Genomic DNA, 11,860 nt, shown 5'->3' with positions numbered 1-11,860 from the left:
AAAGCAATGTCGCAAGTGAGGTAATCTTCGCAAACAACCCATGTAATACAATAGGGGAAAAGATACATAGTTGGCTTACAATCGCCACTTCACACAATTACATGAATAAAGCATTACATCGTCCAAATACAATCAAGGTCCGACTACGGAACCAAAATAAAAGAAGAACCCCAAATGCGACAAGGTCCCCGATCGACCCCAACTGGGCTCCACTACTGATCAACTAGAACGAAGCAACACAATGGACAAGATCTTCATTGAGCTCCTCCTTGAGCTTGGTTGCGTCATTTGCATAGACTCATCGGCACCTACAAGCTGGTTTTTGAAGTATCTGTGAGTCACGGGGGCTCAGCAATCTCGCACCCTCGCGATCAAGACTATTTAAGCTTATGGGTAAGGTAAAAGGTATGATGTGGAGCTGCAGCAAGCGACTAGCATATATGGTGGCTAACATACGCAAATGAGAGCGAGAAGAGAAGGCAAAGCACGATCGAGAAACTATGAGCAAGAAGTGATCCTAGAACAACCTACGTCAAACATAACTCCAATACCGTGTTCACTTCCCGGACTCCGCCGGAAAGAGACCATCACGGTTACACACGCGGTTGATGCATTTTAATTAAGGTCAACTTCAGGTTTTCTACAACCGGACATTAACAAATTCCCATCTGCCCATAACCGCGGGCACGGCTTTCAAAAGTTCAAATCCCTGCAGGGGTGTCCCAACTTAGCCCATAACAAGCTCTCACGGTCAACGAAGGATATACCTTCTCCCGAGACATTCCGATCAGACTCCATATCCCGGTTCTACAAGACACTTCGACAAGTTAAAACAAATCCAGCAACACCGCCCGAATGTGCCGACAAATCCCGATTGGAGCTGCACATATCTCTTTCTCAGGGCACACTCAGATGAGACTAGCTACGAGTAAAACCAACCCTCAGGTTTCCCCGTGGTGGCCCCGCAGGCAGCTCAGTTCGGACCAACACTCAGAGGAGCACTGGCCCGGGGGGGTTAGAATAAAGATGACACTTGAGTCTGCAGAACCCAAGGGAAGGTGGTAGGTTGTTTGTGCAAATGGTAAAACCAAGGTTGGGCATTGCTGGAGGAGTTTTATTCAAGGCGAACTGTCAAGGGGTTCCCATTATTACCCAACCGCGTAAGGAACGCAAAATCCGGGAACATAACACCGATATGACGGAAACTAGGGCGGCAAGAGTGGAACAAAACACCAGGCATAAGGCCGAGCCTTCCACCCTTTACCAAGTATATAGATGCATTAATTAAATAGGATATATTGTGATATCCCAACAAGTAAACATGTTCCAACAAGGAACAACATCTCCATGTTCCAACAAGGAACAAACTTCAATAATCACCTGCAACTAACAACACTATAAGAGGGGTTGAGCAAAGCGGTAACATAGCCAAAACAACGGTTTGCTAGGACAAGTGGGTTAGAGGCTTGGTTCAACAATATGGGAGGCATGATAAGCAAGTGGTCGGTATCGCAGCATAGGCATAGCAAAAGAGCGAGCAACTAGCAAGCAAAGCTAGAAGTGATTTCGAGGGTATGGTCATCTTGCCTGAGATCACGCAAGGAAGAAGAACGAGTCCATGAAGAAGACAAACGGACGTAGTCGAACGGGTCCTCACAAACGCAACGTTATCGGAACTAACCCGAAGAAGCACACCGGAAAGAAGCAAACAAAGATAATAAACAACCATCACATCAACATGGCATGATGCACAACCAAGTATGATGCATGTCCGGTTTAAATATGCATGGCATGGCAAAGGGCACAAACAAAACTACAAGTTAAGTCGAGCTCAATATGCAATGAGTTGCATATTGACGGAACACCACATCAATTATTTAGTTCTCTCTCGTTTATGTACCCAACAATATTAAATGTTGTTAAACATGGCAAGAGGTGAAACATGAGTAAAATACACAGTCTAAGCAATTTAAATGGGGCCGGATATAACAAACAACAAATCCGGTAAGTCCCCATATGCATTAGCAATTTTTAAAGCAACAACAAATTTTAACCATCTTAAAGTTGTTAACATGATGCAGATGACATGTTCAAGTTTATGCAATTTTTATTAAAAGTTGACAAGAGCATTAGGAAGCATTTGTCACCGTAGTAGAAAGAAAGGGGTGCCACGGCAACGATAAAGATACGGTGCCACTATAACGTTCTGGTTCCGACAACTCATTGAGAACGTCGGTGCAAAGAAAGTGTGGCGGGAGTGCGCAAAAGATGGTGGGGTGATCCAGGTTACTGGGTTCCCACGAGTCAATGATGGCATGGCAACGAGGAGGAACCACTAATGTTCACGGGCGAAAACAACAACTGAACATGCATCTCATACAACACATGCTTTCGTCCACGGGTCATCATCTCGGTGGTTATACCTTCCAGGTGCATTATCGGAGCGGTTCGGGTTCGTAGAGGAAGTAGAGGAAGAAGTCGTCCTAGCACGCTCTAGGGTCGGCGGTAGAGGTTCTCGCGATCTCGACGACGGTAGTGGTACATGTTTATCTTTGCACGAGTTTCCGTAGACGTTCATGTCATCGGTGTCGTGGTACTTGGGGTCTTTGGACTTTCCGGTCCCGTTCTTGCGACGGTAGTCGTTCACATTCGTTCGGGGAGGTACTTGATGGCTCCAACGTTTTCGGGGTGACGGTAGTGGTACACGCGATGTCGGGGTACTTGTCGGTCCGGTCTTGGCGGCGTAGATGTACACGTTGTCGGGGTACTTGTCGCATCATCGGGTGTAGTTGTACATGAGGGTCTTGAAGAATCCGAAGGGGTACTTGACGGGTCCGGTCTTGGCGATTTAGGTTTCATAGTGTCCTGGTACTTGATGCTTGGGATTGATTCCATGGTTGCATGCATCCATGGCAACACATCACAGATGCAAAGAGGCAATGACTTGGCACGGTTCCGGTGGTCGAACAAGGCAGGGCAGCTCGGCCATGCGCGCTGCGGGCGATAGAGGACAGGCAGAGGATCAACAGTGCGATGGAAGACATCGACGCAGGCGAGGAGCAGCCCCAGCAGTGGAGCTCCATGGGACGCGTAGCCATGCGCGGCAGCTGTAGCTCCTCAAGCAGAGAAGAAGCCGGAAGGCTGCGGTGCCCGGCGGCCCTGGCGACGTGGTGGGGTGGGCGAGCTGGACCCTCGTGCCCATGGTGGCAAGGAGGAAGACCATGGAGGAGGCGCATGGGTCGCGGGCTCCTAGCGGGCGGAGTTAACACAGGGGAGACACTGCCGATGCTGGGGATCGGGCGCACGGCTCCTGCGGGATTGAGCGAGAGGCTCTCGCTCTGGCGCACGAGCAGGGGAAGGAGACGAGGGAGTGAGGGAGATCGAGCCGAGGAAGGCAGCAAGCGAAAGAGGGATCGGGCTCGAGGGAGAGAGAGATTTCGGGTGCTGGGAGAATGAGAGGGAGATGGGATCGGGTGCGCTCTCCCTGGCGGCGCTGGGTGGAACGGGTACGAGGGAAGAGGGGAGGGGATCGGGCCAGGGGGTAGCGATGCGGGAGCGCTAGGGTTAGGTGGAAAGGGGCCGGCTGGGCCTTGGCCAAAAGGCTGCGGGGTTAGGATGGGCCTTCCGCTGGACCTGAGCTGGCTTCGCTTTTCCTCTCTCTTCTTCTTCTAAGAGAAAAGAAATAGAGAAAAAAAAGGAGGGTTAACGAAAGGATTTTTGAGCATGGGGATAATTTTCCCGAACTCACAAAAATATGCTCGTTCTGAGAAAAATAGAAAAAGCCCGATCTAACAAAAGATTTCAAACTCATTTGAATTTAATTCAAATGGGTTTGAACTGGGACAAGGTTTCTAGAGTGACCAAAAATGTTGAAATTTTAGGTGAAGCTCCAGAAAATGACGGAAGGATATAAGGCAAGGTTAGAGAGTCAACACTTGAAGAAGAAAAGGCCAAAGGAATTAATATGCAAGTGTGTTAAGGTAAATTTCCAAAGAATGGATTATTTATCATAGCTCCCTAATATTGGGAGGGTATGTTATAAAGAGAATCACCACGTGAATTCCCTCGATTTAAATGGACCGAAGATCCATGCAATTTACTTAGTTGAGTTGCAAAAGATTTATGAGATGATGGCATGATGACATGATGCAATGCACATGATGCAACGAACCAAACAAATCACACGACGAAACCCGGAAACCACGGAAGGCATCTAAAGTTCCGGTCTTGGGGCGTCACAACACTCCACCACTACGAAAGGATCTCCTCCCGAGATCTAGGATGGCACCAGAGGGAAACGGAAGAGGAGACAAGAGGTAAAACTAAATTGCTTCTTTGACAAATGAGTGAAACCGGAGAACCTTGAGAGGTTGAACAGATTGAAAGAAAGAATGCCACGAAGAAGAACAAAGTTGAAAGCACTCCGGTAGGAAAGAGTAACAAGGGAAAACAAATTCGGACGGCACTCCGGTTGAAAAGAGATGCAAGGCTTGATAAGGCGAAAAGAACTTGAGCAAAAGGCACAACACTCTAGTTAAATGGATAAGCATGAAAAGAACAAGGTTCTGACAAGAACAAGAAGAAGGGTTGAAGAGAGCAACAACACAATGCCTCCAGAAGAAAAGAGAGAAAAGGAATGGAATGAATGGAGGAGAAAACAACATCTTCTACCTTAAATGAGCTTGCAAAAGCAACTTTAGGAGAAGGGTCGAACGGAGTTGTTGGAACACCAACAACGAAAGGATAAGCTTGATAATGTCTTGTAGTAAACATCTCAAAATATGAGGTGACAACCTGCCACTCACGGGAAAAGAATTGGATTGGTATGAACAAGGAGACGAGAAAGCTTATTCACCGGGAGGATAATTGAAGAACTTGGGTCATTATAAGCACCATAAATAGCCACAATCCTTCGGGAAGGCTTTAGGTGAAATATCACCCCAGATGACTCCAATGACGAGATTGATGGATTTAAAATATCTCAGTCCTGACAACTTGTGAATGATGAAACACGGAAGAAATTGTCAAAATGACATAACAGCACCTAAGAAGATAAGGTAGAAGGAATTGCACTCCGGATTGCAAGAAGAAGAAAACTTGAGCTCCTCTGAAAAGAATGTTGATGAACACTTCGAGAAGGAATTAATTCTTTGATGAACCAACATGTAGAGCCTCCATGAAGAACTCCGGTAATAAAAGAATGATCAGACGAAAGGAAAGAGGAGTTGAAAACACAAGGTGAAGCCTTGCGATGATTATATGGATCTTCACGACGATATAATTAAGAGAGCTTGGAACTCCGGAAAAGAAAGATGAGCAAAAGAAACCAAGAATTTTTCGATGAACCTCCGGAATAAAGAATTGATCACTTGGATGAAACACGAATATGAATTACGTTATGCGTATACTTCACTAATTTAATTGATGACGAGCAAACGGATTTGGCATACTACTTATTTTCTTTGAAAAGGATTAAGATAGATATAGCGTCAACTTGAGAAAGGTCTTCAACGAACCACTGGTCGGGTTGAAACAACGAATAAATTGATATGATGAACGAAGGAAGAAAAAATCATGGAAGAACCACCGTAAGAATTGAGAATGAGCAAAAATACATGAGAGAGTTTAGATACAAGAGAACGAAGAGATCATGAACTGATTAGAGAATATACTTGAATGATGCACCGGTTAGATTTGGAGAAGGAGAGCTGAAAGCTGAGAATGAAAAGTCTTCTAAAATGATGGGCTCCGGAGAATCAAACTGAAAATACCCTTGAATAGCTCCTGATGGGTGAAAAGGATTCTCACAATCGAAAATAATTATGAGAGGATGGCAACAAGTTAGCAACATGAATCTTGAAGAGAATGGAGCAAGATATGGAGGAGAACTCTTGTTCGGTCTTCAAAATCCGAGAAAGACGATGAGAAACACCACCATGAAGTATTGAGGCACTTCGGAAGAATCCCAAAAAAACGAAGAGGTTGAACCAACGATGAAAAGAAATTAACCAATCTTGGAGAAAGGCATTTGACTGATGAAAATTCATTCTTACGTCACACTTTGAAAGAAATTGAGAGAAACGCCGGGAAAATAAGAAGAGTCAGGTAAGATCCTGGGAAAAGACCTGTAGGTTAGGGCCCACTCAAAATAAAACACCGTTGAATGTTTTGAAAGAGAGGTTGCACCGGTTGAATTAAAAGGCTTGAATGAGATAAACATCCTCAAAATAGGATTAACGGATCTTGAATGACAAGACGATCCTTCTGAGATATCTTTAGCACTCCGGAACAATTGAATAGCGAGAGGTGAATGATTAAGGATTGCACCAGCATGAGAAAGCATTTGAAACGAGGAAAGGCTATGATCCGCAAAGCTTGACTAGAATCCACCGGAGAAGAAAAAGAATGAAGGAAGATAAACTTGAGGCTCCGTTAGTATCTTCATGAGCATCACCGGATAAGAAAATTGACGGAAAAAGAATGGAGAGGCTTCCCATCAATAAAGGATACTTGAATAAGAAATATGAGTCCCTAAAGAAAACAAGGGAGGGAGGGCGGGAAAAACAAAGGCAACTTGGGATGGATGAAACGAACACCGTTGAGAAGAACTGATACTTGATCTTGCGGATGTTGAAATGATCGGATCCACTTGAAGGGAAGCATGCCGGTGAAAAAGGATTGAAATGACAATCTCAATCAACGAGAAGGATTTGTATTCTCAAAGAAATATGAGAACACCGCTTAGAAAGGGTATGGAATCAACATTTGACTTCGAAGCAACTCGAATACCACAACTCAAAACAAAACAAAGGATTGGCTTGCAGAGTAAGCCGGAACAAACATATGATAGAGATTTTGTCCGAAGTTTTCGTGATGGGGCCTACACGGGCTCGATCGTACAGCACCATCATGTACAAGGCAGTGCACATGACATACGAAGCGTCCCCGAGTCGGCATAGCCAAGGACTCTTTAAGACACAACAAGACCACTGTAAAACCAACCGTGAATAGGCGGACCACTAGACGTCGAACCCAATTTCATATCATACATCTGTTGGAAAGATATCCTAAGAGCTACTTGAATTCCCACTTATAAACTCCCGAAATTTCCGGTTATGCAATCAGGTGTTGGGGATACAGGGGAAGCATAATATCTCACCCAAAACTAGCAAATCCTACATCCAGCTGTATCCATCCTTCAACACATAACCAAGAAACCTTCGGAAATCGTCTACCTCAACCTTCGAAAAGCATCCGTTATACGAGTTATGGCAATACTCCCGAACTCCCGCCCCAGTACTGGGTGGCGTCGAGGTTATCTCACCAACAACTGCATAAAAGAGATTTTCGATGTCGGCGACAAACTCAGGTATTCCAGAACTGCAATGATAAAATTGTGACGACAACACCTCGGAGCTCAACTCCCCGGGACACTGCCACAACCCCTAAATGTCAGGAGGCACCAAGAACATGTTCTCGTCACAAAACCATCGGAACGATTCCAAGATACCCGCGTGATCCTAAATTTTTTTGTGAAATTTGAGAAGAGAAGAGTCAAAACTCTACGTCAGGATGCCTCACCAGAGCGACGAAGGGACTGAGGAGTAAAAGAATCCTACTCTCCGATATATATAATCCTAAATGACTCAAAAAGTTTTTTAGACTCAAAAACGCCAGCGATTCGATCAAGCAGGGGGCTCCTAAGTCGGGGAAGGCTCTGATTACCAACTTGTAACACCCTCAATGCAGCTATAGCTCCCACGTGTCGAAGCACGACTTAGAGGCATAACCGCATTGAAAGCAATGTCGCAAGTGAGGTAACCTTCACAACAACCCATGTAATGAATAAGGGAAAAAGAGGTACATAGTTGGCTTACAATCGCCACTTCACACAATACATGAATATAACATTACATCATCTAGATACACACAAGGTCCGACTACGGAACCAAAATAAAGAAGACTACCCCAAATGCTACACATATCCCCGATCGTCCCAACTGGGCTCCACTACTGATCAACTGAAACAATACAACACAATGAACGAGATCTTCATCGAGCTCCTCCTTGAGCTCGGTTACGTCACCTGCATGGCATCATCGGCACCTACGAATTGGTTTTCGAAGTAATCTGTGAGTCACGGGGACTCAACAATCTCACACCCTCGCGATCAAGACTATTTAAGCTTATAGGTAGGGAAATGATATGGGGTGGAGCTGCAGCAAGCACTAGCATATATGGTGGCTAACATGCGCAAATGAGAGCGAGCAGAGAAGGCAAAGCACGGTCGAGAATCTATGATCAAGAAGTGATCCTAGAACAACCTACGTTCAAGCATAACTCCAACACAGTGTTCACTTCCCGGACCCCACAAAGAAGAGACCATCACGGCTACACACGCGGTTGATGCATTTTAATTAAGATAAGTTTTAGGTTTTCTACATCCGGACATTAACAAATTCCCATCTGCCCATAACCGCGGGCACGGCTTTCGAAAGTTCAAATCCCTGTAGGGGTGTCCCAACTTAGCCCATCAGAAGCTCTCACGGTCAACGAAGGATATTCCTTCTCCCAGGAAGACCCGATCATCCTCGGAATCCCGGTTACAAGACATTTCGACATTGGTAAAACAAGACCAGCAAAGCCACCCAGATGTACCGACAAATCCCGATAGGAGCTGCACATATCTCGTTCTCAGGGCACACCGGATGAGCAAGACGTCGGGTAGGCCAGCCCAGAGTTGCCCCTGGTAGCCCGCGGACATCGCTCAGTTGGACCAACACTTAGAGAAGCACTGGCCCGGGGGGGGGGGTTAAATAAAGATGACCCTTGAGCCGGCCGACCCAAGGGAAAGAAAAGGCTAGGTGGCAAATGGTAAAACCAATGTTGGGCCTTACTGGAGGAGTTTTATTCAAGGCGAACTGTCAAGGGGTTCCCATTATACCCAACCGTGTAAGGAACGCAAAATCAAGGAACATAACACCGGTATGACGGAAACTAGGGCGACAAGAGTGGAATAAAAACACCAGGCATAAGGCCGAGCCTTCCACCCTTTTACCAAGTATATAGATGCATTGATTAAATAAGAGATATTGTGATATCCCAACAAATATCCATGTTCCAAACATGGAACAAGCTCCAATCTTCACCTGCAACTAACAACGCTATAAGAGGGGCTGAGCAAAGCGATAACATAGCCAAACAACGGTTTGCTATGACAAGGTGGGTTAGAGGTTTGACATGGCAATATGGGAAGGCATGATAAATCAAGTGGTAGGTATCGCATCATAGGCATAGCAAAAGAGCGAGCATCTAGCAAGCAAAGATAGAGTGATTTCGAGGGTATGGTCATCTTGCCTGAAATCCCACAAGGAAGAAGAACGAGTCCATGAAAAAGACAAACAGACGTAGTCTAACGAATCCTCACAACGCGAGTTATTGGAACTAACCCGAAGAAGCAACACCGGAAAGAAAGCAAACACATGGTAAACAACCATCACATAATCATGGCAGGATGCACAACCAAGTATGATGCATGTCCGGTTTTAAAGAGGCATGGCATGGAAAAAAGCACAAATAAACCTACAAATTAAGTGGAGCTCAACAGGCAACTCCGTTGCATATTAACGAAACACCACATTCAAGTTATTTAGTTCGATCTCGTTTATGTACCCAACAATATTAAATTTTGATTAACATGGCAAGGGGGGTGAAGCATATGAAAACAACCTAACTAGTCAAGTTTAAATGAGGCCGGAACAACAAACAACAATTCCGGTAAGTCCCCATATGCATTTATCAATTTGGTGCAACAACAGTTTTAAACATCGAAATGTTATTATCATGATGCAGGTGACATATTCAAGTTTATGCATTTTTATTAAAAGTTGACAAGAGCACTATGAAGCATTTGTCATCGTGGCGGAAACGAAAGGGGTGCCACGGCAACGAGAACGAAACGGTGCCACGGCAACGTTCCGGTTCCGACAACTCATTGAGATGTCGGTGCAAAATAAAGTGTGGCGGGAGCGTGCAAAAGATGGTGGGGCGCTCCCAGATTCCGAGTGTCCCACGAGTTGGCGATAAGGAAACGAGTGACAATTTGGACATGGTGCAAACTCGAGCATCTCAAACATCACAAGCATTCGTTCACGGACGTCGTCTCGAGGTTATACCTTCAAAGCATGCAAGCGGAACAGTTCTTGTTCGGTGCAAAGTAGAGGAAGTAGACGTTCTCAGCGACAGCGGTAGTGGAAGTAGTCGTTCTCGCATGCTCTAGGGTCGGCGGTAGAGGTTCTCGCAATCTCGGCGATGGTAGTGGTACATGTTTATCGTTGCATGAGTTTCTGTAGACGTTCATGTCATCGGTGTCCTGGTACTTGGGGTCTTCGGACTTTCCGGTCCCGTTCTTGCGACGGTAGTCGTTCACATTCGTTTGGAGAGGTACTTGATGACTCCAACGTCTTCGGGGTGACGGTAGTGGTACACGCGACGTCGGGGTACTTGTCGGTCCGGTCTTGGTGGCGTAGATGTACACGTTGTTGGGGTACTTGTCGCATCACCGGGTGTAGTTGTACATGAGGGTCTTGACGAATCCGAAGGGGTACTTGACGGGTCCGGTCTTGGCGATTCAGGTTTCGTAGTGTCCTGGTACTTGACGCTTGGGATTGATTCCACAGGTTGCATGCATCCATGGCAACACAGCACAGATGCAAAGAGGCAACGACTTGGCACGGTTCCGGTGGTCGAACAAGGCAGGGCAGCTCGGCCACGCGCGCTGCGGGCGATAGAAGGACAGGCAGAGGAGCAGCAGCGCGATGGAAGACATCGACGCAGGCGAGGAGCAGCCCCAGTGGCGGAGCTCCATGGGAGGCGTAGCCATGCGCGGCTGCTGTAGCTCCTCAAGCAGAGAAGAAGCCGGCAGGCTGCGGTGCCCGGCGGCCCTGGCGACGTGGTGGGGCGGGCGAGCTGGACCCTCGCGCCCATGGTGGCAAGGAGGAAGACCATGGAGGAGGCGCACGGGTCGCAGGCTCCTAGCGGGCGGAGTTAACGCAGGGGAGGCACTGGCGATGGTGGGGATCGGGCGCACGGCTCCTGCGGGATTGAGCGAGAGGCTCTCGCTCTGGCGCACGAGCAGGGGAAGGAGACGAGGGAGTGAGGGAGATTGAGCCAGGGAAGGTAGCGAGCGAAAGAGGGATCGGGCTCGAGGGAGAGAGAGATTTCGGGTGCTGGGAGAACGAGAGGGAGATGGGATCGGGTGCGCTCTCCCTGGCGGCGCTGGGTGGAAGGGGTACGAGGGAAGAGGGGAGGGGAACGGGCCATGGGGTAGCGATGCGGGAGCGCTAGGGTTAGGTGGAAAGGGGCCGGCTGGGCCTTGGCCAAAAGGCTGCGGGGTTAGGATGGGCCTTCCGCTGGACCTGAGCTGGGCTTCGCTCTTCCTCTCTCTTCTTCTTCTAAGAGAAAAGAAATAGAGAAAAAAAGGAGGGTTAAGGAAAGGATTTTTGAGCATGGGGATAATTTTCCCGAACTCACAAAAATATGCTCGTTCTGAGAAAAATAGAAAAAGCCCGATCGAACAAAAGATTTCAAACTCATTTGAATTTAATTCAAATGGGTTTGAACTGGGACGAGGTTTCTAGAGTGACCAAAAATGTTGAAATTTTAGGTGAAGCTCCGGAAAATGACGAAAGGATATAAGGCAAGGTTAGAGAGTCAACACTTGAAGAAGAAAAGGCCAAAGGAATTAATATGCAAGTGTGTTAAGGTAAATTTCCAAAGAATGGATTATTTATCATAGCTCCCTAATATTGGGAGGGTATGTTATAAAGAGAATCACCACGTGAATTCCCTCGATTTAAAT

The sequence above is a fragment of the Triticum aestivum genome, chromosome 3A (assembly GCF_018294505.1).
Source record: "Triticum aestivum cultivar Chinese Spring chromosome 3A, IWGSC CS RefSeq v2.1, whole genome shotgun sequence".
Lineage (NCBI taxonomy): Eukaryota > Viridiplantae > Streptophyta > Magnoliopsida > Poales > Poaceae > Triticum > Triticum aestivum.
The sequence above is the reverse complement of the archived record's forward strand: the minus strand, read 5'-3'. Positions refer to the sequence as shown.